This window comes from Sapajus apella, unplaced genomic scaffold (genome assembly GCF_009761245.1).
Source record: "Sapajus apella isolate SASKATOON/1434 unplaced genomic scaffold, GSC_monkey_1.0 scaffold3, whole genome shotgun sequence".
NCBI lineage: Eukaryota > Metazoa > Chordata > Mammalia > Primates > Cebidae > Sapajus > Sapajus apella.
The window spans coordinates 48,209,856-48,233,788 of record NW_022436943.1 but is presented as its reverse complement, the minus strand read 5'-3'; the positions used below and the strand labels follow the sequence as shown (position 1 = coordinate 48,233,788).

The 23,933-nt window shown below is 47.8% G+C and overlaps 1 long non-coding RNA gene across 1 annotated transcript in view; it reads right to left on the bottom strand.

Annotated features, from left to right (window-relative positions):
• The window catches only part of LOC116529560, a 22,810-nt gene extending 347 nt beyond the window's left edge, over positions 1-22,463 (bottom strand). Inside the window, exons 1-2 of the long non-coding RNA XR_004259542.1 lie at positions 22,447-22,463; positions 21,333-21,336 (exon numbers count right to left, since the gene is read on the bottom strand). This is a non-coding gene — a long non-coding RNA (uncharacterized LOC116529560). The remainder of the gene's footprint in view (positions 1-21,332; positions 21,337-22,446) is intronic.
• Positions 22,464-23,933: the final 1,470 nt, after the last annotated feature.

The following is a 23,933-nucleotide window of genomic DNA, read 5'->3' as shown; positions in this document are numbered from 1 at the left end:
ATTTTTTTTTTTTTTTTTTTTTTTTTTTTTTTGAGACAGAGTGTTGCTCTGTTGCCAGGCTGGAGTGCAGTGGTGTGATCTCCGCTCACTGCAACTTCCACCTCCTCAGTTCAAGCCATTCTCCTGTCTCAGCCTGCCTAGCAGCTGGGATTACAGGCATGCACCACCACGCCCAACTAATTTTTGTATTTTTAGTAGAGACAGGGTTTCACTATGTTGGCCAGGATGGTCTCGATCTCTTGACCTTGTGATCCAACTGCCTCGGCCTCCCAAAGTGCTGGGATCACAGGCGTGAGCCAACAAACCCAGCCTACATTTTTATCTTATTTATTCTCCACCACAACTTTTGAGGTAGGTTATTTTCATTATCAGAGGGCAATCCAAGAATCATTGACAGTGAATAATATTGGCTCCACTATACCTTTTCATACTATTCTTGTTCGCTCATCTAGAAGTATCCACCGTGATCATCACAAGAAGAATACTGACAGCTGGCATTTACTGAGCACTGAATTATGCCAGGTACATTATCTTGCTTAATCCTCACAGTAGCCCTGCTATGGTTTGAATGTCTCCTCCAAAACTCATGTTGAAATTTACTTATCGTTATGATTGTATTGAGATGTCAAACCTTCCAGAAGCGATTAGGCCATGAGGGGTGTGCCCTTGTGAATGGGTTGATGTTGTTGTAGAAGGAGTGGGTTATTGCAAGAGTGGGTTGTTATAAAGGTGAGGCCAGTCCTCTCTTGCTTGCTCGGTACTCTCTGGCTCACTCTTGTACTTTGCCTTCCATGGTGGAATACTGCAGCATGAAGGCCCTCATCAGATGCCGACACCTTGATCTTGGACTTCCCAGCTTCCAGATCTGTGATAAATAAATTGCTTTTCTTTATAAATTACCCAGCCTGTGGTGTTCTGTTACAGCAACACACAGCGGACTAAGAGAAGCCCCACAACACAAGCTCTGTTATTAGCCTCTGTTTTTAATAATGAGAAAACCAAAGGCTGGAGAGATAACAAGCCCTTGGCTCAAGATTACACAGCAAGCAGGCCTCAGTCCCAGGGTTTGAGCCCAGGCAGTCTGACGGCACAACCCAAGCCTTGGGCAACACTAAACAGAGATCATAGCTTAGGAGTTTCCAGAACATGCAGATCTTAGCAATCAGCACCTGTAAAATCCTTGATCTACAGGTGAGGAAACTGAGACCCAGTGGAGAGGAGAAGGGGCCTGTTTAGTGGCTACACTGGGTTAGGACACCCTACTCTTGACCTCCTGACAGTGCTGTTTTCTTTTTGTTTTTTTGAGACAGAGTCTCATTCTGTCACCCAGGCTGGAGTGCAGTGGCACGATCTCAGTTCACTGCAACCTCCGCCTCCCAGGTTCAAGCGATTCTCCTGCCTCAGTCTCCTGAGTAGCTGGGATGACAGGCGCCCGCCACTATGCTCAGCTAATTTTTTGTATTTTTAGTAGAGACGGGGTTTCACCATGTTGGCCAGGCTGGTTTGGAACTTCTGACCTCATGATCTGCCTGCATCAGCCTCCCAAAGTTTTGGGATTACCAGCGTGAACCACCACGCCTGGCTACAGTGCTTTTTTCTTTACACCTTGCTGTCACACAATGCCTGTGACATACTTAGCCCTGGGTTGGTAGAGAAATGTAGATGGCAGGTCCAGGCTTCAGATCTGCCTGTCCAATGAGATACAAACAAAGATGACATAGGCACAGCTCACAATGCAGCTGGTAAGAACCAGTGTTTGGCCAGGAAACTTGTAGCCCACCTGGCAGGTTCCTGCCAAGGAATCAAAGACCCTGGGTTCTCAGGTCAGCTCTCCTACACACTTGCTGCCACTTATAACAAAAGCCAATGTGTATTCAACACTTACTCTGTGCCAGGCACTATAATTAAGCACATTGCTTCACTTAATTCTTACAACAGCCTTCAGCTCAGAGAGATTAAGGGACTTGCTCAGTGTCACATCAGTCAGTGGCAGAGCTGGAAACTTTAACTCAGATATTGTGATGTTAAAATCCATGGTTTTTAGAGGTAGGATAGTGCAATGGTTGGGATCCCTATTTTTAGAGTTACATAGACTGGTTCTCCCATAAATTATTTGATAAACTGGGAGAAATTAATATGTCTGAGCATCAGTTTCCCTCTCCGTAAAAAGATTAATAATACCTGTATTATCAAAGAAATATCTGTACACTCATGTATACAGATTATTCACAATAGCCAAAATTATTCACAATAGCTAAAGTGTGGCAATAATCCAAGTGTTCGTTGACGGAGGATGAACAGATAAGCAAAATTGGATATATGCATACAATGGAATATTGTTCAACCTGATAAAGGAAGCCTAGGAGGCTGAGACGTGCAGATCAAGAGGTCAGGAGTTCAAGATCAGCCTGACAGTAAAACCCCGTCTTACTGAAAATGCAAAAATTAGCCAGGCGTGGTGGCAGGCGCCTGTAGTCCCAGCTACTCGGGAGGCTGAGGCAGGAGAATCACTTGAACCCGGGAGACAGAGGCTGTGGTGAGCCGAGATGGTGCCATTGCACTCTAGCCTGGGCAACAAAAGTGAAACTATGTCTCAAAAAAAAAAAATAATATATATATATATATATATAGGAAGGATCCTTTAGAGAGGTTCACATACACACACACACACACACACACACACACACACACGAGGGGTGTTGGGGGGGAAATTCCAGTATATGCTACAACATAGATAAACCTTGAGGATACTATGCTAATTGAAATAAAGCAGTCAAATACTCTATGATATAGCTGGAGTGTCAACTTCATAAAGACAGAAAGCAAAATGGTAGGTGCCAGAGGCTGGAGAGAGAGGGGCCTAGGATATTACTGTTTAAAATGCATAGAATTTCAGTTTGGAAAGAGGAAGAGTTCTGTGGATGGTGTACTGACAGTAGCACAACAATGTGATTGCACTTAATGCTCCTCAACTGGACATTTGGAAATGGTTAAAATGGTAAATTACATGTATTTTTGTATATAATATATAAAGTATATATTATTTATATTTAACAAAAAAATTTTTAAAAGAAAGTGATAATACCTGTTTGAAAGAGCCATGAGAATGCAAAGGGATTGTGCTCATCTAGCGCTTAGCACAGGCCTGGCACAGAGGAAGTACTGAAGGGGTGGAAGCGATACTTGTGATCCCTGCCGTCGGTCACTGCTGTGTGTTGCATCTGCCGTGGGCACCTGGGAGACCCCAGGCCCCGCGTCTATCACAGTGGGGAGTTCCTGTCATCTTGCCTGCTTCACTGGGTGGTTGTGAGGAGCAAAGGAGATCTTGTGTTAAGATGTTTCATAAACTTTTATTTAAAAAAAAAAAAAAAAGTGAAGCTAGGCGGGTGCGGTGGCTCATGCCTGTAATCCCAGCACTTTGGGAGGCTGATGTGGGCGGATCACCAGGTCAGGAGCTTGAGAGCAGCCTGACCAACATGGTGAAACCCTGTCTCTACTAAAAATACAAAAATTAGCTGGATGTGGTGGCACGTGCCTGTAATCCCAGCTACTCAGGTGGTTGAGGCAGGAGAATCCCTTGAACCGGAAAGGCGGAGGTTGCGGTAAACCGAGATTGCACCAGTGCACTCCAGCCTGGGAGAGGGAGCAAAACTCTGTCTCAAAAAAAAAAAAAAAAAAAAGTGAGGCTGGGCACAGTGGCTCACATCTGTAACTGCAGCACTTTGGGAGGCAAGGTGGGAGGATTGCTTAAGTCCAAGAGTTTGAAACCAGTCTAGGCAACATAGTGAGACCCCGTCTTTACAAAAAAAAGTTAAAAATAAGCCAGGCATGGTGGTAAAATACATGTGGCCCCAGCTACACAGGAAGCTGAGGCAGGAGGATCACCTGAGGCCAGAGGTCGAGGTGGCGATGAGCTGTGTTCCTGCCACTCCACTTTGGGTGGGGTGACAGAATGAGATTCTCAAAACAAAAAAAAAAAAAACGTGGAGGCATGATTGATCAAGGTGTTATTAGCACACTTCTTAGCTAGCTGAACTTCTTGTCTGTCTTCTCTTTGCAATTCATATTTATCCTATCACTGCCCTTGTCACCTTCCCTGGGGGAAGCTTCTTTAGGCCTCTCTCCTGCTCACCTGCTATGAAATCCTCAGGCACAATCTTCCTCATTTCCACATTCCAGCACCTAGTGCAGCACCCGCACCCACACAGAGGAAGCGTCATTGATTTTTGCTAACCTCAGCTGTTCCAGAGACTTGAAACAACTTTTTCGATGATTTTAACCAGAAGATCTTCTGAGGACCGAAAGCAAGAGATTTGGTCCTGTTTTACAGAGTGGCATCCCCTCCTAGGTGCAATTCACCCAGTAGGTGTGTAATCGTCCATCCCTGCACAAATGCGGGCTCCTTGATTAACACACATCGCCCTCTGGGGAAGAAAGGGAAGGGAAGGAAAGGGAGGGACAATTGAGGGAAAGTAGGAAAAACTCTCCTGGACCTCCCAGGAAGAGGTGACTTCAGGACACGGGCTCCCTGGTTGTTTTCTGTGGTTTTCATTACTTGGCTTGAGCTCCTGGGGTGTAAATGTTTCTTGGGCATATTTTTGGGATCTAATTCTGGAGTCCTTGAGCTTGAAAGAATGCAATAAAATACCTGCTCCGTGGAAGTGAGGATGGCTGCTTTGCAGGCTGCTGAAGCTCTCCGTGCACACTCTTCACAGACAGGAGTTTCCAAGAGGTTAGGTAAGGTGTCCAAGGACTCAGAGGGAAAGTACCAGAACCAGGACAACAGCCTATGGTTCCTGGATAGGAGGGACCCCACAACCTGACTGACAGGCTGAGTGTTGAGATAAACTGAGGAACAAAGCCTACTTCTCTGGAGCAGGTAGGCAGTTTCATATTAAAATACCAAGTGGGCTGGGCGGGTGGCTCACGCCCATAATCCCAGCACTTTGGGAGGCTGAAGTGGGCGGATCACGAGGTCAGGAGTTTGAGACCTTCTTTGCCAATACAGTGAAACCCCGTCTCTACTAAAAATTAAAAAATCAGCTGGGCATGGTGGCAGGTGCCTGTAATCCCAGCTACTTGGGAGGCTGAGGCAGGAGAATTGCTTGAACCAGGGAGGTGGAGGTTGCAGTGAGCTGAGATTGTGCCACTGCACTCCAGCCTAGGCAACAGAGCTAGATTCCATCTCAAAACAGTAATAATAAAATAAAATAATACCAAGTGTACTATAATCCCAGCTACTTGAGAGGCTGAAGCAGGAAAATTGCTTGAACCCGGGAGGTGGAGGTTGCAGTGAGCCGAGATTGCACCACTGCACTCCAGCCTGGGCGACAGAGTTAGACTCCGTCTCAAAAAATAAATAAATAGATAAAAAATAAAAACATCAAGTGTATTTGTCCTAGAGTCTCTGTACCTTTCATGTTGGTTGAAGCAGCTAACTTTTGGACTGAACTTGCCCTCCAAACTCCAGACCAGAAATACCACTTACTTGTCATTCTTCCTTTTGACTCATATTAATTCCTCAGCATGTCCTACAGAAGGGAGTGTTGGTAAGCGACGAAGAAGAGGAAGAAAATATGATGAGGTAGCATGAGGGGCTTCCTTACTTACCAAATGTAAAGGAGCAAGCTTGCTCAGCCAGCCTCAATGATTAGCAAGGGACTTTCTCAAGGAAGAAAAGAACGTGGCCGTCAGTGTGTTCTCCTCCCAGTGCACAATTTGCCAGTGAGTTCAAAGTGTCTCCGGAACTTCATGCCATTTCTTCTCGTAAGGTTTGGGGACAGTCAGGGAGGGGTGGTGATTAGTGTTAGATGGGCATACTGAAGTAAGGCATGGAGAGGATAAATGGTTGGTTTGGGGGCACACGGCAAAGCCATGAAATCGAACTCCTGGTGGCCTCAGGGAGAACTCAGGCGTCTTCCTGCATCTAGAAGATTGCACAAGGCCAGGAAGCCAGCGGCCCTAGGGTCAAGTGAAGGGGAGGCAGCTGTGGGACCCACCCAAGGGCAGTTTCTGGTCAGGCATTCCTGGCAACTTGTGGTACCTCGGTCCACCCACGCCTCCTCCACGATGAAAGCTGATAGGCAAGGCCAGCCGTCCTCTGGGGCCAGGCAGTGCCTCCAGCCTGGTTTAGGGGCACTGAGAGGTCTCCCTTCTAAAAATAACTCCCTCCCCTTTCCTGCTGTGGAAGCTGAAGTGGTCACATGCGAGGCTTACTCCCTTGGTTTGAAGCATTACAGTGTAAGCAGATCTGATTGAAAAAACAAATGCCGTGACGAGTGGAACAAACAAGCGTTACCACGCCGTGACACGGGGCTCAGCATTTGCTTACACCCCCCTCTAAATCCGAAGAAGGATTTGACAGTATCACACATTTATTTCTCAGATGAGCCACCCGAGGGGTCCAGACCCTGCCCTGGCAAATCCGTGGAGCAGCCTGAGAAAACCTTAACTCTGCCCAGGACATTTCACTCTCCTGCCCAACATGCTTCAGAGCTTCCCACTGCACTTTGAATGGAATCCAAACTCAGGATCTTCCCAGGCCCTCCCTGACCCGCTCAGGCCCTTGCCTGACGTGCCTCTTGAGTTCCATACTTGTTCTCCCATCTTGTTCTTCACACCCCCACTTCACCACGCAAGCGCAGCCGTCCTTCTTCCTGCTGGGACTGTACAAGCTGCCCTTTCTGCTGGTAGACCTCTCCCCGCCGCCCCTGGTTCCTCTCTATCCCTTAAGCCTTGACTTGAAATGCCACCATTTTGGTGGCCTCCCTGACTGTGTCACCTACAGAAGGTGTTCCCTCTTGTCTTTGAAAATACTCTGTTGTTTTCCTCCACAGCATTTTATATAATTCGAATGTGCGTGTATGTGGGCACAGTCCATCCTCATTATTTGCAGGTTCTCTATGTAGGAATTTGTCTAATCCCCAAAATGCATTTGTAACTCCAAAATAAACACTTAAAGCACTGTCAAGGTCGTTTGCAGACACATGGAGAGCTGCAAAAGACCTGAGTCACCCAATGCACACGTCTCCAGCTGAGATCCAACCAGGAGACACTTTGCCTTCCTGTTTCTGCTCTCATGCTCTCGTACTCAAACAAGTGTCCTTTTCACCGTCAGTTTAGTGAAAAACGTTTATCAAACAATTTGGTGAAAAACATTTAGGCCAGTTGTGATGGCTCACGCCTATAGTCCCTGCACTTTGGGAGGATGAAGTGGCTGGATCAAAAGGTTAGAAGTTCGAGACCAGCCTGGCCAACATGGTGAAACCCTATCTCTACTAAAAAGACAAAAATTAGCTGAGTATGATGGCACATGTCTGTAGTCCCAGCTACTTGGGAAGCTGAGCAGGAGAATTGCCTGAACCCTGGAGGCAGAGGTCGCAGGGAGGGAGAGGTCACAGTGAGCCACAATTGCACCACTGCATTCCAGCCTGGGCAACAGAGAAACTCCATCTCAAAAAAAAAAAAAAAAGAAAGAAAGAAAACCATTTAGAAAATGTGTTTTTCTCAGCTCACTGGAGCCTCCACCTCCTGTATTCAAGAGATTCTCTTGCCTCAGCCTCCCGAGTAGCTGGGACCACAAACACGGGCCACCCTATCTGGCTAATTTTTGTATTTTTAGTAAAGATGGGGTTTTACCGTGTTGGCCAGGCTGGTCTCAAACTCCTGACCTCAAGGGATCCACCTACCTCGGCCTTCCAAAGTGCTGGGATTACAGGTGTGAGCCACCATGCCCAGCTCACATTTTCATGATTTTTGTTGGTTGTGTCATTAGTTGTTTCAGATGACCCCAGGCATAGAGCTTAAGTGCTGCCTAGCATTCATGAGCACCAGAAGGCTGTGCTGTGCCTCACAGAGGAAATGTGTATTAGGTAGTAGTCACTCAAGCATCCGTTGTACCGCTATTGGTCTTGAATTCAATGTCAATGAATAGACGATGTGTACTAAGTAAGGTGTCTTTAAACAGAAACACACATAAAACAAGGTTATGTAATGATTGGTTGATGAAACCAGAGGCTCGCAGGAACCTCACCCTATCTTTCCCCTAGGATCAGTGGTTCAGTATTCACTAATTCAGTGCTCGCTGTGATTTTATAAAACATAGCTACTGTGAAAAGTGAGAACCATCTGTATTTTTATAAGTTTCTTGGGCTGCTACAGTAAATGCCACACATTGGCTTAAAGCAACAGGAATGTGTTCTTTTGTAGTTCTGGAGGCCAGAAATCTGATCTCAAGGTGTCAGCAGTGCCAGGCTGCCGCCATAAGCTCTAGAGAAAAATCCTTTCTTGCTTCATCCTAGTTTTCAGCGGTTTGCTGATAATCTTTGACTTTCCTTGGCTTGTAGCTATGCCTCTGCCTTGGCCATCACCTATCATTCTCCCTGTGTGTGTCTGTCTTCATGTCCCTTCTCCCCTTCTTGTAAGGATACCGGCCAGACTGGAGTTAGAGCCCATCCTACTCTGGTACGGCCTCATCTTAACCAATTACATCTGTGAGGATCCTATTTGCAAATGTGATCCCATTCTGAAGTTCCTAGAGGGACAGGAATTTGGGAGGAGGACCATATTCAGTACTGTAATAAATATACATGCACACATAGTGTTTATTTAATTCATATGTTTTCCCCCAACCAGAGAGCAAGCTTCATGAGCCAAGAACAATGGCTTTCCTACCATCCTCTTATTCACAATACCAAGGCCAGCCTGATACATGGTAGGAGCTCAGCAAATACTTGGAGAGGAAGAATGGATGAGCCAAGGGGTGAATTTCAAAATTCATTAGAATATTGGAGATCTATGAGCCAGCAGTGATCCGACTCTCCCAGACCCATAGGCTTCTGGTCTATCTGGTTGGACTGAGAAAGAGGCCAAGTGGATGGGCTTGCTGCCTCAAGCTCCCTCCCCACTCCATTTCAACCAGTTATCCTGCTGTATCTGTTTTATATATTCTGCTTCTATGCAATGTTGTTTTATAAAAGTGCCTTGAAGGGTTTTTAAAGCGTTACGCAGGTGCAGCGGCTCACGCCTGTAATCTCAGCACTTTGGGAGACCAAGGCATGCAGATCACCTGAAGTCAGGAGTTCGAGACCAGCCTGGCCAACATGGTGAAACCCCATCTCTACCAAAAATACAAAAATTAAGGTGGTATGCACCTATAAGTCCAGCTACTGAGGCAGGAGAATTGCTTGAGCTTGGGAAGCAGAGTTTGCAGTGAGCTGAGATTAGGCCACTGCACTCCAGCCTGAGTGACAGAGAAATACTCTGTCTCAAAAAAAGCAAAAAACAAAAAACAAAAACAAGAAAGAAAGAAAAAAGTGAGGAACCCTGAGCTTAGCTGCCCATTTTACAGATGAGGAAGCTGAGGTCCAAAGACCTGAAGATGCCTACCCCTCATCACCAGTGTATCATCTGTCTGTCATGGTGGAGGCAGGGCTAAGGCTCAGGTCTTCTGAGCCCTATTCCAGAAGTTTTGCCATTATGCTCACTCTCCTGCCAAGATTACAATGGGAATACTTTGGTGTTGCCCTCCCTGGGACCCTGATTTTCTATCCGGGGCAACTTCTGAGAGAGGAGAATGGAGCCCATGGCATGTGCCCCCTCCCCATAGCTCTGAAAGACCCTTTGTGCCAAGTTCCTTGGACATTCCACAGGCTAGTTCTAGGCAAATCCATCTGCCAGCAGGTCACAATCCTCACCTTCAACTCTGAGCTATTTTGGCCTTTCTGCTGTTAAATGTATCCTTTGCTTTCTTGGAAGCTAAAACCAAGGGAGGAAGGCCAGGCTCAGAGGCCCTGGGGCCAAGCGGGTGGGCTGGGCTGGGGTGAACTGGGGTGGACTGCTAGGGGAGATGGGTCTGTTTTGCAGACCTGGCTTGAGGAATAAAAAGAAAAAAAAAAAAAAAAACCGTGCTGATTATCTCCCAGCCCCAGCTGCAGAAATGCCTTAGCTCGGCAGCAGCAGATTATAAATAGCCCAGAGTCCACTCCCAGCCGCCTGAGAACAAGAATATTTTTTTTCATGTTAGAAGAACGGGGCTTTAGAGCTGTCCTGGGCCCCCTTCTCAACCCCACCCCCAAAGAGCTGTGATTTATGTCTTAGCACCATTACTGGGACCAAAGATCACATAGCCCCGATAAACAATGATTAATTCATTGCCAAGTTCTATGAAAAAGAAGGCATTCCTTTGGAAGTCATCTCTTTCACTTTGGCACAGACATGCTGACCCATGAGACCAGAGGGGCAGTTTCACTGCAAGTTCGTCGCCCTGGGTTTCATCTGGCCCTCTCTGCCCTTGCACATTAAGAAGCTGGGGGAGGGCGGGTGGCTCACTGACCTGGAGGGCAGGTGGGGGCAGACTACTGGAGAAGAAATGATCTGGACTTGACTGTGTGCTGAGATGCTCTGAAATGAAAAAAACCAGGGATGCTGGACTGCCTCGTTCACGTTTGACTTATTCTCTCTGGAGGGAAATCGGCCTTTATCTTGAGGAAATCAGGAATTGCATCTCAATGCAAACATCCTAGAGATCTTTGGACCAATTGGCTCACTCATTGGGATCTTAAGTTTGAATGGTGAGTCCTAATGTACAAAGCACTGGTCACGTCCTGCCTTCATCTGACCCTTACAACAACTGTTTTGCTTGTTTTGTTGAGTTTTCTGAACTCAAAGATAATCCCTGCTTATTATAGAAAAGTGAAAAGAAGGAAAAAAATCCCACTCAAATCCCAACACACTGAAACAGTAATGTTTTCATGAACGCCCTTCAAGACCTCCCTTTTTGAGTATATGCATGGATATGAATTTACCTACATGGGATTGTGTTATTATATTGTTTGGGTTCTTGGCAGAAAGAGATGAAATACACAACTAGGTAACTGAGGAGAGTTTAATAAAGGAACTGTTTACATAGATGTGGGCAGAGGTTAGGAAAACCAGCAAGGAATAGCATAGTACATCAGGGCTAGCAATGGGGAAGAACCATGAACACCCGTAGGGCTGAAAGGCAATTAGAAGGAGTGGTTACTGCAAATCAGAGCCTGTCAAAAAGTATAACCTTGAGTACAGTCACAACCGGCCCTAGAAAACCAGCAGAGATGGAGTCGGAGGAATAAACACTCTCGCCTCACTCTTCTCCCCACCTCCAGCAAGCTGATGTCTTCCGCTTGCCAACCCAACCAGAGTTAGAGGGCATGGAAGCCCACTGGCAAAAGTACATAGAGTGGATAGGAGAGGCAAGTAGAAAACATCCGCTGTAACGCTGCTCTTATCATTCAATGGTGAGTCCAGAAGTTTCTAACTCAATGAATATGAAATGATACCATACTTTTTTGTGGACCTTGTGTGAGTGTGCCATAGTTTTTGTTCTTTTTGAGATGGAGTCTCTCTGTGTCGCCCAGGCTGGAGTGCAATGGTGTGATCTCAGCTTACTGCAAACTCCACCTCCCAGGCTCAAAAGATTCTCCTGCTTCAACCTCCCAAGTAGCTGGGATTACAGGCCCACCATCATGCCTGGCTAATGTGTGTGTGTGTGTGTGTATGTGTGTGTGTGTGTGTGTTTAATAGAGACAGGGTTTCACCATGTTGGCCAGGCTGATTTCGAACCCTTGACCTTAAGTGATCCACTCATCTCAGCCTCCCAAAGTGCTCAGATTACTGGCATGAGCCACAGCACCCAGTCGAATGTGCCATAGTTTTTTAACTGATCCCTTGTTAATGGACCTGCAGCAAGTTTCTAATTTCTCAAGGGCACAGACAATACTGCGATGAGCAGATCTGTACGTCCGAAGCCTTTGTATGCTGAGGATACATGTTTTTGTTTTCTCCTAGACATTTTTTTTTTTAGAAACTAAGGCTCAGAACTGGAGATTCGCCCTAGTCACAGCTTTCCTGAATCTTCTCATTTCTTCAACAACAAACATGGAATACTTCTGTAGTAGAAAAAGGAATAATAAAGTAAATTTTTAGCTTAAAAGTGTACCCCATGAATATATATACCTTACTGTGTACCCACAAAAATTAAAAATTAACAAAAAAGGATGCTTTTTCCTTGAAAATCCTATTACTCACATGGATCTGAAAGGGAGGGGAATGGGAGTCACTCCTCCCCAAGGGAAGCCTCCTCTTTTCATTCATTCATTAATTCATTCATTCATTCTTTCTTTCAGAGCAGGGCCTTGGTGGGTCATGGGGGACCATTGGGTGTGCTGAGTCAGGGGGTAGGGACTGAGGAGAGTCAGGCCGGGGCTTACGACACTTCCCAGACAAGGAAGTCGCCACAGTGGACTTCAGGAGGGGAAGAGGGGAAGTGCGCTGGACAAAGAGGAAATGACGTCACAGGACACCCTTTTGCTGTCTTTGCCATTGTCACCTAAGACGTGGACACAGCTCCAGAGAACTTCTGGTGGAAAAAACTCCCTGACCTTCAGGGAGGGAAATGAGGGTGAGGGGCAGAGAGTGGCAGCCTCTGCCTCTCACTTGCACTTCCCGTTTGCACCTGTTTCCCTGAGAAATGAAGAGACGCTCCTTCATTTTCATGCAGGCCTGGCACTTCGCAGGTGCTCAACAAATGCATTGTCTTCCTTTCTTGCCCCAAAGCCAGAAGCCAAGCCAGTCTCCTCACCTGAAAAATGGGAACAGCAAAATATCCTGCCCCAGAGGGTTGCTGTGAGAACTGAAAGCATCTATCCACGCAAAGCACATGGGACAGAGCCTGGCACAGAGGAAACGCTCCCCAGCAATCATTCGCGCTGTTATTATTCATCACGGCCCACCTGGCACTGGGCACGGGAACAGTGGACATTTGGCAGAAGAGTTAGCTATGTGCGTTCATTACCAAAATAGTAGGGTAAAATGTGATTCCAAAATGGCCCAAAATCAACAGCACACAAAGGATAAGACATGCCGTGTGGCATGCTGCATTGGGAAGAAAGGTTTCTGTGATAAGCAGCCTAATGAGGAGGTGCAGGTGGGCCTCAGCCCAATTACCCAGGAGGGGTTAATACCAGAAAGCAGAAACAGAGAAGGGGGCTATGGAGTCCCAGATACAGCACTGGATTTTTAAGTTTGTTTTTTTTTTTTGAGATGGAGTCTCATTCTGTTGCTCTGGCTGGAGTGCAATGGCACGATCTTAGCTCACTGCAACCTCCACTTCCCAGGTTCGAGCAATTCTCCTGCCTTGGCCTCCTGAGTAGCGAAGATTACAGCTGTGACCCACCACACCCAGCTAATTTTTGTATTTTTAGTAGAGACAGGTTTCAGCATGTTGGCCAGGCTGGTCTCGAACTCCTGACCTCAGATGATCCACCCGCCTCGACCTCTCAAAGTGCTGGAATTACAGGCATGAGCCACCGTGCCTAGCCCCAGATCCAGTACCTCTTGGCTGTGTCACTTTGAACAAGCCCCATACCCTGTCTGGCCTTCAGGTCACATTTTTGAATTGGGGATAAATAGCCCAGTTCCCATAGTTATTGTGAGCGGCAGAGCGGGAACATGAGGCATGCTCCAGGCACCCAGGGAGAGGCAGGCTGGCTGCTCGTGTTCTAGTGTTCTTACTACAGCAGGTGGCACCATCCTCAGGTTGTCATCTGCAGTCCTGCTGCAGGGTGGCCCTTACCTGGTAAGGCTCCTTTGAGGTTCATGATCCAGAATTCCTGGTCTGGGGAGCTCTGTCGGGCTCAGGAGGGAAGAGTTGTACTGCACCAGCAGAGCCCGGCTCGGCCGAGTTCCAGGGCCCCGCCGAGAGCCCATCTGCTGGGTCTGCCAAGGCCAGAGCAATGAGGTGGAAGCCGGGCAGGGAGTCTCGAGGTCTGAGCTGTGTGCCAGGCTGGGCACTGACATGCTGCTTCCTGCGGTGTCCCCGCAGGCTCCATCAGCCTGCTGCCCTCCCTGGCCTTCCCTCAAGAGCAGCCACTGGGCCTTGGTTGCCATGGAGACAGTCTCCCTCAGAGGCTTTGCCTCCTATCTCCTTTTCTTTTCTTTTCTTTCTTTCTTTCTTTTTTTTTTTTTTAATTTGAGAGAAGATCTCGCTTTGTCACTCAGCCTGGAGTGCAGTAGTGTGATCACGGCTCACTGCAGCTTTGACCTCCCAGGCTCAAGCAATCCTGCCACCTCAGCCTCCCAAGGTGCTGGGACTACAAGCATATACCACCATGCCCAGCCAATTATTTTATGATTTCTAAAGATGTGATCTCATTATGTTGCTTAAGCTTGTCTCAAACTCCTGGCCTCAAGTGATCCTCCCACCTCGGCCTTCCAAAGTGCTGGGACTACAAGCATGAGCCATCACACCCAGCCACCTCCCACCTCCTGATTCTGACGTGTTCCTCTTGTCAGGGAACCCCCGACTCCCTGACCATTTCCCCAGCAGGCTTACTCCTCTCTAAAGGCAGCATCCTCTACTCATTCATTCATTCATTCATTCATCAGATAACAAATATATGGGCTGCCTCTTTCATGTCAGGCACTATTTTTGGTGCTGTGGGTATGGAAGCCAAGAACACAATAGAGCCCCTGCTCTCATGGAGATTATATCCTATTGGGAAAGAGAGATAATAGATAAATAAAATACATATGATACAGGCAACATAAGCAGGAGCGACCTCTCCAAGGCAGTGACATTTGAGCAGAGGTGTGCATGTAATGAGGGAGCAGCCACATAGGTATTTGGGGAAAGAGCCTTCCAGGCAAGGGAACAACCACTGTGATAACCTTACATCAGTGACATCAGTGATGGTGTGGTCACTGCAAGGCACCTATAGGGAAGGCAGTCTGTAGGGGTGGAGTGCAGCAGATGAAGGGGTTGTGAGGGCCAGAGGAGATCGGATTGGTGTCGGGGATCAGATGTCATAGGGTCTTGAAGGATATGCCAAAGACTTGCATTATATTCAAAGGATTGGGAAGGTGTTTCCACTGGAGGCTCTGAGCAAGGGAAATGATGCTCCGATTCCATTTTAAGATTCTGCTGTGGATGTTGTGTGGAGAACTGGGGAGGGACTGGGTGTAGCACAGGTGGAAACAGGGATCCTAAAAGAGTGTTGCAGTAATCCTGGTGAGATGAGACGGTGGCTTGGACCAAGATGCTCATGGCCAGCGATGACAAATGGGTGGACTCCAAACCGACTTTGAAGGTACAGTCAATAGAACACGCTGCTCACCAGGAAGAGGAATGCAAGAAAATCTTGTCAAGTATGATTCCCAGGCCGGGCGCGGTGGCTCATGCCTGTAATTCCAGCACTTTGGGAGGCCAAGGCAGATCACCTGAGGTCAGGAGTTTGAGACCAACCTGGCCAACATGGTGAAATCCTGTCTCTACTAAAAATATAAAAATTTGCTGGGCATGGTGGCAGGCACCTACAATCCCAGCTACATGGGAGGCTGAGGCAGGAGAATCACTTGAACCCAGGGAGTTAAGGTTGCAGTGAGCCGAGATTGTGCCACTGCACTCCAGCCTGGGTGACAGGGCGAGACTGCTGTTTTTTTTGTTTTGTTTTGTTTTGTTAAAAAAAAAAAATAGAATGACTCCTGGACTTTTGGTCCCAGCCAGATGGTGGTGCTTTTTCCTGAGATGAGAAAGAAAAGGAAGGAGAAAATACTTGGAAACAATACAGAATTCATCTTTGGGCATGTATAAATTTGAGGTATTAAATGAGAAAATGCACATTTTGAGGTGTCTCCTAAAGAAAATGTCAAGTAGATGTTCTGACAGTCTTTGACTTTGGAGCGAGAGGAGAGATTGAGACTGCAGATAAGGAGCTAAGAATATGTATAGGTCCAATGGTCTGAGTGCGATTCTCACATGGTGACCGTAGACCCCTTGAGGACTGAGCTCTAAGGCCCTCTGGCATTTATAAATTACAGTGAGAAGCAAGACCAGTAAAGAAGCCTAAAACCAGTTCAGTAGGAGGAAAGCAAGGAAAGAATGGCAGTCCAGAAACAAAGGAAAGAAAGGTTTTTAAGAATGAGTGGAGTCGGCAGAGTAATGACCCCCAAAAGATGTCAGTCCTAATCCCCTGACCCTGTGAATATGTGGCCTTACATGGCAAAGAGGCACTGCAGGTGTGATTAAGGTTGGGGACCTTGGTATGGGGAGACTGTCCTGGATTATTTGGGTAGGACTTCAAAGCAGAGAATATTTGCTGGTTAAAGTCAGGGGGAGAGATGACCACTGAAGGACGGACAGAGATATTTGGTGTTTCTGGCTTTGAGGATGGAAGAGGAGAACTACAAACCAAGAAATATGAGTAGCCTCTAGAAGCCTCTAGAATCGGAAAAGGTAAGGAAACAGATTCTTCTCTAGAGTCTCCAGAGAATGCAGCCCTTCCTGCATTTCAGCTTACTGCTACCCATCTCCGACTTCACCTTCAGAACTGTAAAATGTGTGTGTATGTGTGTGTGTGTCTGTGCGTGTTTGCGTGTGCCTCTGTGTGTGCGTGTGTGTTTGCGTGTGTCTGTGCGTGTGCCTCTGTGTGTGTGTTCGTGTGTGTGTTTGTGTTCATGTGTGTCTGTGTGTGTGCGTGTGTGTGTCTTTATGTCTGTGTGTGTGTGTCTGTGTGTGTGTCTGTGTGTGTGTGTGTCTGTGTGTTTGAGATGGAGTTTTGTTCTTGTTGCTTGTGCTCAGGCTGGAGTGCAATGGCACGATCTTAGCTCACCGCAACCTCCACCTCCCGGGTTCAAGTGATTCTCCTGCCTCAGCCTCCTGAGTAGCTGGGATTATAGGCATGCACCACCATGCCTGGCTAATTTTGTGTTTTTAATAGAGACCGGGTTCTCCATGTCAGTCAGGCTGGTCTCAAACTCCCAACCTCAGGTGATCCGCCTGCCTCAGCCTCCCAAAGTGTTGGGATTATAAGCATGAGCCACTGCGCCTGACCAAACGTGTTATTTTAAGCCACTAACTTTGTGACGATCTGCTGCTGCAGAAATAAAAAATGGACACAATGAGCCAACGATGAGCTGGTCAAATAACGATCCAATCCCAGCAAAAGGAGAATGAAAATTCTCCAGTGGTTCGGGCAGGATAGAGATCCCTGGGGACCTTCATGGTATTAAATAGTAGTTCAATGAGGATGAAAGCAGATTGGAATAGATGGAGGAGAACCTGAGGGTGGGGGGTAAAGTCTGGAAACAGGCTCATCCTTAGAGGAAATTTGTTAGGAAAGAAAGCCAAGAAGTGTGTCTATGGAGGGGAGGAGCAGAGGTGCGCATGGGCTCAAGGGAGTCTGTTCTTGTTTTTTAAGAGAGGAGACAGTGTTGCATGCTTGGCCCCTGACAGGGCCAGAACCCACAGCCCTGCAGTGCTGGTAAGGATGACCCAGGAGAGAAGCACAAATGTGATGAGCAAGAGAGTCTGCGATCCCTCTGGAAGTCCTCTACCCGACCCCGAGTGCTCTGCAGCCAGGAGCACAGGTGGAAGACAGAAGACCAATGCCTCAGCCCAGCCTTCCATGGAAGACGGGGATCTGTCCCAAACAACATGGACACAGGAATCCCTCCTGGAGCCACTCCCCTCTCCGGGTTTGATTCTGTAGCCCCTTGACCCATCCTTTCCATAGCCTGTATCCCAGGGGCTCTGAGGTCTCTTGGACTTCCATTTGCATGCTTCCCCGAGCAGCAAGAATGCATTGATCTTGTCCTTTGTGTTTCCTGGGGACATACCGAGGGCACTGGATAAATGCTTTGCTGAATGATGATAAGGGCCACCTCTGTTGAGCACTCACTCTGTGCCAGGGGCTTTACTAACCACAGGTGTGAAGCACCCAATCATCTCCATTTTATAGGCAAACAAGTTGAGGCCCAGGGCTACATGCTGGGTAGATGGCAGGGTCAGGACTTGGACCCAGGCAGTCCAGCTTGAGGCCCCTCCCATAACCAGCACACCTCATCGCCCATGGCAGGTAAGGGAGCCCAGCAGAGGGGAGCTGAGGCCTTGGAGATGGCGTCTGAGCTTGGGTTTGAAGGATCAGTGAGACTTTGCCAGTGAAGGAGGTGGGAAGAGACTCCCAAGTGAAGAGACAAGCTTAAGCAGATGTACCAAGGCGGGAGGTTCGTGCTGAGTGACAGGAAGCTCCCGACACTGCTTCCACGTTCCTGCGTAATCGGAATGTGGAAATGGGAGGGGTGCAGGGTGCAAGGCCCAGTTAAGGAAGTCTGCTTTGTTTTGTAGGCAATAGAAAGCCTAATGGAGCCGGATACAAACTGCATGGTGCCAGGGCACCTCCTGACAGGGCCCATAGCCCACGTGTGGTCACAGGGCTACAGCGGCAGCATTCCAAAGCCCCAGCCTTGTCCATCACCCTCAAAACTGCCTCTGGCTTGTCCAAGTCTACCGGGATTCAAGTTCGTTTCAGAAAAGCAGTGGCCAGACACCAAGGCCTGGAGGGGGCTGGGGAGGTGTCAGGGAAGGGATCAGAGGCCAAGCTCTGTGTTCCCTCAGACAAAGAGAGAAAGCAGGCTGAGAGATGGCAGCAGCATGTGACACCTGGGCCACAGGCCTGGACAGCAGCCGTGGCAGCCAAGGGGATAATGGCTCTCTTTGTCCTGCGTGTAAATTCTCCGGAAAAGAAAGGATTCCAGGGCCTGCTTCTCCAACTTGCACAATGCTGGCTGCCTGGGGCCCCACTGCGAGGGCCTGCCATGGCATTCAGGGAGCAGTGAGGCCCCTTCTCTGTCTCTTTCCTTCCACGCATGCAGAAGCGGAAAGTCAGGCTGGTGTGCCAAACATCCTGCAGGGGGCTGGGAGGCTGGGCTGAGGCACAGCCTGCGCCAGCAGCTTTGTTTCATAGCCTCAAGGAAACCAAAGAATCCTGAAGCTCTGAATTAGAAAGAGTCTTAGAGGACATCCGTGCCAGCTCTTCCCCATGCTTGTCCCACCCCCACCTCTCTGCCCACCACTTGCCACTCTCCTGCCTTCAGCAGCCAAGATGATTACAAACACAGGCTTTGGAGTCAGAGAAGGCTGAGTTCAAGTGCTGACAACGCCAGTCACAATGACAAGCTATTTCATCTCTATGGGCTTCAGTTTCTCCACCTGCAAAATGGACACAATAGCACCTACTCATAAGATCGCCAATAGGAATAAGTGAGAAAATACATGTCCCACGCTTCACACGGACGCAGCCTCCAGATGGGTGAAATAAGAGTAGACAGTCCAGTAGGTCATTCAGCCTGTACTTGATTTCCTCCAGGGGCAGGCGATCACTGCTTGCATTCCATTTTCAGACCAAGTTCAAATCTGTCTCTTATACCGTCGTGGGTGCTGAGGGTAGAGAGGAGGGGGCCTATATGCACTAAACATTTCCTGTATGCTACTGTCACCGTGAATTACTCACAGAACTTAAGTGCCTGCCTTAGTCCATTTCTGTTGCTATAAAGGAATACCCGAAGCTGGGTCATTTATAAAGAAAAGAGGTTTCTTTGGCTCACAGTTCTGCAGGCTGTACAAGAAGCATGGTGCCAGTGTCTGCTCTGCTGAGGGACTCAGGAAGCTTCCATTCATGGAAGAGGGAAGCGGAGCCAGTGTGCAGCGATCACATGCCAAGAGAGGAATGGGGGTGGTGCAGAGGTGCCAGGATTTTTACCAACCAGCTCTCACAGGAACAAATAGAGTGAGAGGTCATTTATTACAATGCAAGGGTGGCACAAAGCAATTCATGAGGGATCAGCCACCATGACACAAACACCTCCCATTAGGCCCCACCTCCAGCACTGGGGATCCCATTTCAACATGAGGGTTGGAGGGGTCAAATATTCAAACCACAGCAGGGCCTGTCCCGGCCCACAGAGAGGAAGTGACCAGGACTTGAGCCTGAGTCTTTCCAGCCTTCTGCACCATGATGCCACAAGAGAACACTTCATGTATGTGAAAACAGCTTCACCGCCCCCCTCAGTGTCTTCTCATCCCCACGGAAAACATCTCCTGGGCCTCAGGGTTTAGTTTTGTGTTCTGCCACCATCCTGGCCCCTATCTTCTTGACAGGCTCTAATTTGTCACTGTCCCTCTTAAATAAATAGCCTGCAGACTTGACATTCCAGTTGTCTTCTGACCAGTGCAGAATAGGAATGCACTCTCACCTCCTTTATTATAGGTGCTATGTTTTTACTAATAACACCTAAGATTACTCGGCCCTTGGACCATTCACTGCTGGCTCTCTCATACTCACTGTGTTCAGTACAAGAAAAATGAGGCCTCTGTGCTCTGAATAGCTCGTAGCAGTCATTGCAGATCTTCATTGTGGTAATAGAACCTTCCTCAGCTAGTTTAAGCAGTTAAGCCTCTTAGAGATTTGGTGGCTCACAGACTCTCCAGCAAGGCTGAAGAATCAGGCTTGGAAAAGACACAACCAGGAACAACTCACCAGCCACTCCTGACCAGGCTTCTCCACTGGAGACACCACTGTCATTAGATAAGAAGGCACCAGCTCACCTTGCTGATGCTGGTAGAGCACTGCCACTAGACCCTCTGCCTCTGCTCCTCTTGGTCTCCCATACTCAGTACCTCTTTCATCACCTTGGTCTCTTCTAAGCCTTTCTGGGTGCATTTCAGGGATTAAATGAGTGAACAGATGTATAGTCAGCCTCCAACATGGCTCCAGTAATTCTCACCTCCTGGTACTGTGTCCTTGTATAGGCCCCTCCCACACTGGATTGGGCTGACATGTGTAACCAACAGGATGTTGCAGAAATCGGATAGTGTGACTTCAAGACTAAGTCATATAAGACATTGTAACTTCTGCCTTGCTCTCTTGGAGCACTTGCTGTAGAGGAAACCTGCTGCCATGTCATAGGGACACTTGAGCAGCGCTCTGGAAAGATCTACATGGCAAAGAACTGAGGCCTCTTGCCAACCCCCTGCACAAATGAGCCAGGCGTGCAACACACCATCTTGGAAAGGGATCCTGCAGCCCCAGTTGAGCCTTCAGATGATGCAGCTCCAGCTGACATCTTGGCTGCAACCTCATGAGGGGCCCTGAACCAGCACCACCCAGCCAAGCTGCTCCCAGACACCTGAGCCACAAAAACTGTGTGAGATAATGAAATAAAATAAATTTTAGCATTTGTTGCTTATATATTGGGAGAATTTGTTATGGAGCAATAGATAACAAATATAATACATGTAAAGACTTAGAACACTGCCTAGCTCAGAGTCAGCAGTCCTTAAATGCTGTCATTATTTTTATCCTCACCGGCCTCTGTGTCAAACGCCAGGAGCTGTCACCTCTGCAACCTGGGGAGTCTGGAAAATGAAAAATACTCATGATTGTACTTAATCCTCCCAGCAACTCTATGACTGGGTGCACCAGTATTCTTCTTTTACAGATCCTGAGAGGTTGAGCCACTTGCCTTGGGTTCCAGGGAGAAAGGTCCAGGATTTGAGCCCTGGCCTGACTCCAACCCACCATTTAATTCTGTCCCATGTTCAACAGGCACCAAGCACAGGCTGGAATTCACTGTGGGAAGCTCGCAGTTTTGTGAATTGTCACTTCAAGACTCCATGAGGATGGCATGGGGAAGCTGGAGGATAAGCAGAATCAGAAAGGGAGAGAAGCCCAGACTTGTAATGAATCTCAGGAGCAGAGCTTTTGACACCAGCACTCAGCCCTTTGGGCAAAGGTGTCACAAGAACCCAAGGCAGTTTGGCTGATGGGAAGCACTGAAAGCTGACAACTCCTTACCAAAGATTTTTCCGGATTAAGGTGCAGGCTGTCTGGGAAACAATCAGTTTTTCTCCAAGGAAGCCCCAGGGCTCCCTCTCAGGCTGAGCTGTTTTCTCCACTGCAGAGACTCAGCTTGTTTCTTTACCACATTTAAGCTGCCACCACTGGCTCTCATCTTGGGGAGCTGCACTGTCCCAGTCCCAGAGCCACCCATGGAGTGCAATCTAGCCTCCCCTCCTCACTTCTTTTCTGTTTCCCAAACACGCACCTAAGCCTGTTTCATTGTAGGGTTTTTCTTGCTGATTGTGGGGAAGCTAAATAGACAATGGAAAGAGTTTTAAGAACTGATAACCTGATAGCATGGAGTAATGGGGAGAACAGAGGTTTGAAGATAGACCTGTCTAGACTCCAGTGATAAAATTATATCATTGATCTGGCTGAGAACAAATGACACAACTTCCTGGAGCCTCAGTTTAGTCATCCCAATAATAAAGATAATCCTTTACAGAGGGCAATTGAGCAAAATCTCTTGAAATCTAAAAGGCATACATTTGGCCAGGAGCGGTGGCTCACGCCTGTAATCCCAGCACTTTGGGAGGCTGAGGAGGTAGATCACCTGAGGTTAGGAGTTCGAGATCAGCCTGGCCAACATGGTGAAACCTCATTTCTACTAAAAATACAAAAAATTAGCCAGGCATTGTGGCACTCATCTGTAATCCCAGTTATTTGGGAAGCTGAGGCAGGAGAATCGTTTGAACCTGGGAAGCGGAGGTTGCAGTGAGCCATGCCACTGCACTCCAGCCTGGGCAACAGAGCGAGATTCTGTCTCTAAATAAATAAATGAAATGCACACACTCTTCCACCACCAAGAAGCTGCCCTACAGAAATAACTCTTACCTATGCCCAAAATTCAATGCATAAAGAGTTCCATGACAACAATGTTTATAGCAAAATTTGTCAATTTCCACCCATTGGGAAATAGGTAAATGAATTATGGAGCATCCATATGATGAAATTGTTCTGCAGTTGTCAAAAAAATGAAGTAGAAAAAAGGAAATAGGTCAACAGCTCTTTCTTCTCTTCCAGGGATTTCATGTACAGTCCTGCCTTAACCCTGCTTGCCTTCCTTGTTGCCTACGACCATGTCTTCTCACTGTATTTGGTACCACACCTGGAGGAGCCCCTTGAAACCAGTGGAGGGTCCACAGGAGCTGGTGAGTAGCGGAATGCCACAGAGCTGGGTTCCCTGCTATGTAATAGCTGATCTTCTGACCCTCCCGAAACCACCTTCCTTTACAGACAGGCAGTGGAACCCAGGCCTCCCAATTCTTAGCCCAGGGATCTGGCACTTTCCCCAAGCCCTCAAACCTTTCTTATCAGTGTCCAAACTCAGTGTCTCCTCATCATTGTCCTTGGCTATTGCCACAGCCTTAACTAGGGTGTCTTTCTGCCAGTCTGTCCTCTACATTGCTGCCAGAATAATCTCTTAAAGCACAGCTCTGCCTTAGCCTAGTTCCTGGGTAGTGACAGAGGGAAATTCCACCCCACTAGTCAATCTCACATGATCTCCCACTAACCCCCTTTAAGAAGAGCCTTTGGTGGGGGCACGGTGGCTCACTCCTGTAATCCCAACACTTTGGGAGGCTGAGGTGGGCAGATCATCTGAGGTCAGGAGTTCAAGACCAGCCTGGCCAACATGGTGAAACCCCATCTCTATAGAAATACAAAAATTAGCTGGGTGTGGTGGCATGAGCCTGTAATTCCAGCTTCTTGGGAGGCTGAGGCAGGAGAATCACTTGAACCTGGGAGGCAGAGGTTGCAGTGAGCCAAGTTCATACCACTGCACTCCAGCCTGGGCTACAGAGAGTGACTGTCTCAAAAAAGAAAAGAAAAGAAAAGAAAAGAAGGCTCTTTGCTTCAGCCATCCCCATGCCTGGCAAAGGCTCTCACCTTTGCCTTTGTTTATACTTTTTCCCCTTCACCTGTAAAGGGGGTTCTTACCTGGATCTGCTTTTCTGCTGGGACCCTTTTCCCTCTTTTTATACCCAAATCCTACCGATCCTCTCACAGGGAACCTCCAGGAAGCCTTCTCTGATCACAGTCTTTCCCTCCATTCCTCCTACCCAGTGGCTCGGAATTCCACCATTTACGGGACTGATCTCTGCCTTTAGGCAGGGAGAATAATCATCACAGAGGGTTTCCCTTCCAGTCTCCACCCCTGCCCCTGGGACCTGGCATTTCCTAGGCAGCAGATGCTCAATAATGACTTGAAAAATGATTAAT